The sequence below is a fragment of the Falco naumanni genome, chromosome 6 (assembly GCF_017639655.2).
Source record: "Falco naumanni isolate bFalNau1 chromosome 6, bFalNau1.pat, whole genome shotgun sequence".
Taxonomy (NCBI): domain Eukaryota; kingdom Metazoa; phylum Chordata; class Aves; order Falconiformes; family Falconidae; genus Falco; species Falco naumanni.
Genome location: NC_054059.1, coordinates 81,344,895 through 81,352,327, shown reverse-complemented (window position 1 = coordinate 81,352,327; position 7,433 = coordinate 81,344,895).

Here is a 7,433-nt window from a genome sequence, read left to right as displayed (position 1 = left end):
CTCCACTACCTGTGTGATATACAGAGCACAAATGTACTAAATTTACTGCACTGTAAGGTGAAGCAGCTTTGTTTATTCATGTAAGCAACAGCATGTAGCCCTTCTATTCTACAACTGGGACTATACAGTTATATATCTATGTATATGTATACGTATCCAAGTGTTGTGAGCATTGCCAGCCCTGCCTTCTGCCTCTGACTGGGCCCAGCTACTGCTGTTACATGCTACTGCTGTTACATGCCAGACAGTATGGCTGGATCCTAAACTATTAGTTGGGGGTGGTCCTTGGTCCAATGGAAATCCTAAACTTTACCCTGGGTTTGTCTGGAAAGTGTTGATGAGCTATGGCCTGTGTTAACAGTTTAAACAACAAACTTTGCATTGCACTGCAATGCATAGGATTGTGCCCTATGTAATTTAGAAGTATAAATATATAGGCTGAGCCATTATCTGCAGAGCTGTAAAACTGGAAGCTGATGGAAATTATCATGAAACATCCCAGTACTGGGGATTCATGTGCAGATGGGCTGAGGGACACACCAAGTAGACATGTCTAGTCAGTATCCCACAGGTATTTTAATTTTCCTTACCAGGGTGAAATCTGGCAAAATTCAGATTTTGTGTCCAGCTCTGGTAAGTCAGATGATATCTTTGGCTGGAGCAACATCCACAGTCAACACTTACTGCCAAGATTAAGACAATCTCTTCCTACATCTACATATGTTTCATTACTAGTTATACAATAAAGTCACACTCTGATGCATTATGTCATTTGTGAGATAGTTTTACAGGAACTGTCCAGGTGATCAAACTTACAGCAGTTTAGGGAATTCAGAAATGTTTGTTTTTTTCCTTTTCTGACATGAGTCTACCAACTGTACTCATCTAGCCAGTTGTTTGGATCACATCTACCTCAGACAAGTGTGAACTTGAAATTTGATGTACACCCCAGACAGCTGTGGTGTTTCCTTAGAAATCTTTAGAGAAGACCCAACATGTGGTCATCAGAAACCCCCTTGCAGACCTGAAAGGCTTCAAGTATTGCTGGCAAACATTTGTCCCAGGCTGACACCTAAATTAATATAATGTAAGATCTGAAAATACAAATGGATATCTATTTAAATTGTATTTTAGGGCTCTGCTGCAGTTTATGCTGCTTTGTCTACTCACTTGCCAAAGGCACAAGATGAGGTCACTGGCAAGCACACTGACATGCTGTGATGAATAATTCCAACAGCTACCACATGCTTATGATAGTATTTGTGGTAAAGATGTTGCTCATGTTCCTGGAGCAGTGGTTCTCTAATGTTTTGATACCAGAAGCCTCATGGACTCAATTTTCATTAATCTTCTGGTGGAGGCAAGAAAAATGATGCAACCATTTTAGTAGAAATGTCTTGACACCTCATCCTTGTCACCACGTATTACAGAAGCTGTGATTTGGAGAGTGTCTCCCTCCATGGAGAGATTCAAAAGCCATCTGAACATGGTCCTGGGAAACTGGCTTTCTGTGGGTCTGCTTGAGCAGGGGGGGCTTGACATGACGTCCCTTCCAACCTCAACCATTCGGTGATTCTGTGTCTTCCAGACCACCAAATCGTGTATCAGAAATTAGATGGCTGCTCATTTTTACTGAATGTCATTGTATTATGAAGCAATTAAGAACTCCTAAAATTGTGTGAAATCTGGTCTGCCACTGTCTTGTTCAATGCTGACTTTGGGGAGAGAAATTCTTTGCATCCTTTGGCTCAGGGTCAGCTTGTCACAACCTAAAGGGTTACCCAGCCTGCAGGTGTAGAGAGATCGTGACTGCAGGTTCATCGGATTCTGAAATACAGAAAGGCACAGAGGCCTTTATGCTTTAAATTTCTTTATTACAGATTAGCACAAATAATCACCAGTAGCAAGTATACTACCACAAAATCACCGCTAGCAGGTATACCTATGATTAATAGACATAATATATTTATATCTCAAGTTATTAGAAGTTCTATCAGCAATCAATCATATAGTAGCAATTAATAGCATGGCAGCAGTTAATAATAGCATCTACCAATCATATTGCAACAAGCACTAGCAGCAATAAACAAGAAGGTATATATTATTACAGGGTACTGCAAACTTATAATTAGTGAAGCAACTTATCAACAATATAATAGCTGATACACTTATGATAGATTATTTATATGGCTATATAATACCAGTATCAAGTGAATTCGATTTCAGAAGGGGAAAAACCACCTCAAAGGGAAGGGAAAACCAATCCTAAAGGGGGACCCAACCATTTCAGAGGTGGGACGACAAGCCGATCTGACCCCAAAAGTGGACTCAAAGGGGGACCAATAAGATAATGGATGGAATCTCACTTCAAAGATGATCTGTGTCATGGAGTCTGGAAGTGACCAGATGTCCCTGGTGAGAATCCAAGATGTCATAGAAAGTTCATGCAGAGAAATCAGCCAGGAAGGCAAGGCAAGGCAAGGCAAGGCAAGGCAAGGCAGGCCAAGGCAAGGCAGGGCAAGGGAAAGGTATATGCAGAATGGGAAGCCCTCGGAGGCAGACACTCCATTTTGGATAAAAAATATGTCTTTTTTATATCATAGAGACATACGAGCTTATAGGATATCACCAGTTTGAGGAGCCAGTAGATGCTCTTAATTGTGATTTTTCACCTGAACCACCCAATAGATGGTGATGGTTTTGGTTCTTTGAAACCAGTTTTATTTTCACAGACTGATTCCACTTTTTCAGGCAATAAATTGCTGTTATAGTTTCTTGTGCTTATCAATGGTATCTCAGGATGCCTCTGTCTTCTGGGTACCCTAGCTATACTACAAAGAGGCCAGCTGCAGTTTTCAGGGATGTGTCTAGTTTGAAGGCTTAGTTCCCAAGCTCACAGCTCCCAGGCTGGCAGGCAATTTCTCTGCCAGTATTTTTCAGCAGACATTTTCTTCTGTTCAGTAATTTTTGCTTTCTTACCAGGCCACCTTTAAGGCTGCTCACATTGCAGCCTCCGCAGAGGAAGATACAGTCTGCTTGTCCTACATGTTTCTCTTTCTCAGCTGGAACTTCAGTCCCTTCTGAAAGGGATGCTGTTCCCTTAATGTACATATCTACCTCCACCTGTGTGAGCACCTTTATTTTTTCTTAAGAAAAGGGAGAGTTTATGGAAAAAAATCTAAGATCCAGTTCTACTTTAGACAGGATTTAGGATGGATAGTACTACCTATTTATGCATTATGCTGTGGAGCTGAGAGAGGTCAAGAAGGTAGATATTATAAATCATCATTCACCCTTTTAACCAGAGGAATAAGTAGTACTGATGATGGTGAGAAATGCAGAAAATTGGGGGGAAAAAAGGAGAGGAACTGTAGAAAATAAGGGCAGAAACTACTGTTAGCCACTGAACACAATGTCATAAGCATTAAAAAATGCCATGTTTTAGAGTCAGTAAAAACAGGCTGCTTTCTGAGTGGTCTGAGAAATTCTAGCATTCCTTCTGTTTTCAGCCCTGTTAGTCTTTAAAATATTTTTTGTCAATATGTATTGCACTTCCGTGTAAGTCAAAGGCTCAATTTGTTCTTAGGTGCTTAGGTAATGAAAACAAGATCTTTGCAAACAGTTAAGACTTAGAAAAATCTGTGCATAAAAAAGTTTGCAAGATAAATTTTATTTTATCTTGTTAAATATTATGCCTCTGCCATGAGCTACCTTGAAATGTTGTCTTCATGATATTTTACAAAGGAAAGCTAATCTGGTATTTATGACCAACTTTGAATTGTCTGCAGTGAACCTACACTCTGTGTGTGTGTGTGTGTGTGTGTGTGTGTTCCAATTCCCAAGGACTATAAATCATGTATCTGATGTCTATGTTACCTGACTAAGGGCTAAGGTGAATCACAGTTTCCCTTATAGCACATGAAATTGAGTTCTTTTTATAATCAGTTGTGGATTTTCTGCATTTTTCTGAGATTGACTGTACTTACCAGTGGCAAAAAGAAAGGAAAGGATTTGCAGGAACTACAAGAAGTCAAAAACAGGAACTTGCGGGATTGCAGCAGATCGATTTATAGTGTTTACAGATTGTGTGCCCAGATAATTTCAAAGCACATGGTATAAAGGGGTCAGATCAGCCTCATGCCAACATTTTTTGCAGCATCAGGCAAGACTGTCACTTAAGACCTAGCCAAAAGATTTACAATGTAAATGGCTAGTGCATATGGGCATGAGATTGCCTAAAGTCCCCAGCTGCCAGTGTAGACAAAGCCTTAATTAGCCAATAATGCTGGAAATTTGTGCGAGTATGGAAGTTTTCTTTATTCAGTAAGCAGTTCTTCAAATATTACTGAAATGAAATCAACAACCGGTTTGACAAGCAACCGAGGAATGTAGCTTTAGCTCAGTATTTATTAACTAAAAATTCAATCAGTCAGCTAAGTTAAAAGTTTATCATTATATTGCATGAAACTTTTGGTACACTAAGCAAATGAGAACAAGTTTCTTTTAAGAGATTAGATATCTATATTTGGGGATCTAATTCCTTAAGGAAAAACGATTACGTGGCCAGTTTTTATAGATTTAGAGAAATACAGTGCCCATGAGAGTTATAAGCAATTTTAAACACTGCAGACAGTTGAACTACCCGTGCACACTGGGCTAAGAAACTCAACAGGTCCTAAAACTCTAGACACACACAGTTCTTAGTTAGAGGTGTTAAAAATATCAGCTTCTATATTCAACCTTTGATAAAGCCACCAAAGCAGACAAACCTCCTTCAGTAGTTTATTTTACCCTTTGAATTAATTGTGTTACCCAGCCCTTATTTTCTTAATGTCTGAAACTATGAAGCTGCAAAGAATGCTAAAACTTAGGCAGACAAGTGAACTTTATCTTATAATTCTAATTATGGAAGTCAATGTGAAAGTAAGTTTGCTTGTTTTTCTCGAATATTTTCTGACTGGTATAAACTTCTTGGCATTCTTTTGTGTATAGGCAAAAGAGGAGCAAGAAGTATAACAATATTATTTCCAAAAGCACAATGTTTCTGAATTATCTGATGCACTGGAGCAGAGAATGTAAAGCAACAAACAGCTAACCAAGCTGGTAAAATCTACACTAGGAGAATGGAAACCTGAATCTGATGGCACTGAGCAGCTCTGAAGGCTGATAATCTGTATCAGCTGCCAGCAATAATTTTTACTCTCCTTGGCTAAGATAGAAAGGGGATACTAAGGCAAAGCAAGAATCAGAAAAGGGTGAAGAGAAAGCCTTCCTTCAAAGATGAGATCTACCTGATGAGATTCAGGGCATTGATAAGAGGACTCAGGAAAGGGTTAAGGTTTAAGCTGTTTCATACTAAAAAAATGACAGTTTAAAGTACAGAGTCAGATTCTCATATATGCAAAGTCTTTGTGTATATGAGTGTGATTTTGGCAATGTAAACAGGTGAGATGGGATAGTAGCAAGACATTTGCTCACATTTGAAGTTCCCTTTAGGCTGTCACAGTAGACCAAAGAAACCTTGGTAGAAATGGAAGTTAGGTCAAAGTGTGTAAGGTACATACAGGCATGCAAGAATGATCAGCTCGGTGTTGATAAGGACATTTGAGATGTGTCCAAAATACTATTTTGAAGCACTTGCTTTGTCTCATTTGTATGCCATTCTCCTTAATTCTGGAGATGCCTGAATAGTTTCATAACCTTTCCTTGACAAAAGGGAGCAAACTCTCAAAATGTGTATTGTCTAGAGTTTTCCTATAGTTAAAAATCCTGTTATCCAAGTATACACCCCTCCTGGCTATCTTCACTCCAGGACTAGTTTGATGAAACCTAAACCTTCGTGTTTAATGGTCCAAAAGCATCCAGGACAGTGGTGGGAAACCAATCCTAAGCATTGCTTGAACTATAAAATTTATGCTGCATTGAAAGAACCAATTTGCTGTGTAGCACTGCCAATAGCAGCAACAATGGCAGCAATACATCCCAACATTGTGCCAGGATTTTACTACTTGCAAGAGCTAGGTACTGCTGAGTACTGCTGTTAGGATATGTGCTCAGTTTCAGAACCCATCTAATTATGTTACTGTTAAGTTCTCCCTACAACAGATAAGGCTATGAAAATGAGTGAGACCAGCATTTCTCTGCCAATCCTAGAACTTTATGTAACTTGGAATTCAGTTGTCTGAAAATTAGATAGACGCCAGGTATTCATTTCTCCCTTGATTAATTGGGTAGAAGCTGCAGTACCAGGGAGCAAGGTTTCTTGTCTTCTTTGCAATAGATAAGAAGAAATGATTTTGTTTCATTCTACATAATTTCAAAATTTCAGAATAAATCTAGCGATCTGGATTTACACGCCTTACCCCAAGAGAATCCCCTGCAGACACTGTCCTCCCCTTTGCAACAATGGACTAAGCAGTAAGTGAGTAGATGACAGTAACACTTGTGAAGATTCTGTGTGGCTTTAGTAATGTTGAGTTGGTTAATCCATTCCAAGTTCAGTCAGGAGGATTTGACTTGCCTGCTTGCTGTAAACAATACATGTTTTTATTAACAAATGCGTTCATATCTAGTATATAACGGACTACTTGTCATGTAAACCGAGATGGGATTAACTGTTATGGCCTTTTAAATTCAGAACAAATATGAGTAAATCAGTGTGAATATTACCCATGACTGCTTGCTTTACTGTGAATCAAAGAAGTCAACAGAGCATGGTATCTGTGTTACATACATAAAAGAATAAAAACTCCTACCTCAGTTTTAAAGAACATTGAGTCTTGCAACCTTTGCTAACAGGTACTTTCAGTACATATTGACATGGTCTCAGTTTCTTGAATTTAGGTACACTTGTAAGGGTGAGATGGAGGTCATCTAACTTTAAGGGTGATATTCAGCACTGGTCTGTAGGTTGGAGTATCTACGGTGTAATCTGTACATCTGAGCAAGATGACCAAGTTACTGTTGCTACCAGTGGAAAAATAGGATGGGATTAAACATTCACATGTAAGGTCATTTTAAAGCACTCAGAAGTGTCTTATCTAGCATTCAGCTGCTTCTCCAGAAGGCTTTGGATACACTATATAATCACCCTTCCCTGTTAGACCCATGCCCAGAGCATGTATACCTATGAGTATATATATGAGAGCAGAAATGAATACCTAGCGTCTATCTAATTTTCAGACAACTGAATTCCAAGTTACAATGCTCAGATTGCTCTAGATACCTATGATGTATGGGCAAGCCCCTATGTCCACAGTGTTGACAACATGAGATAGTCTTGAGTGTGGCTAAACCCAATGAAGAAGAATGTGAACATCTCACCTATTTTATATGAACCTTAAAATGAGTTCGGTCCCCTCAAGCCCCTATTTTTTTCTGTCGCCTGTAAAGGAAGAATGGGGCTGACCAGATAAGGCATTGGCATCTATATG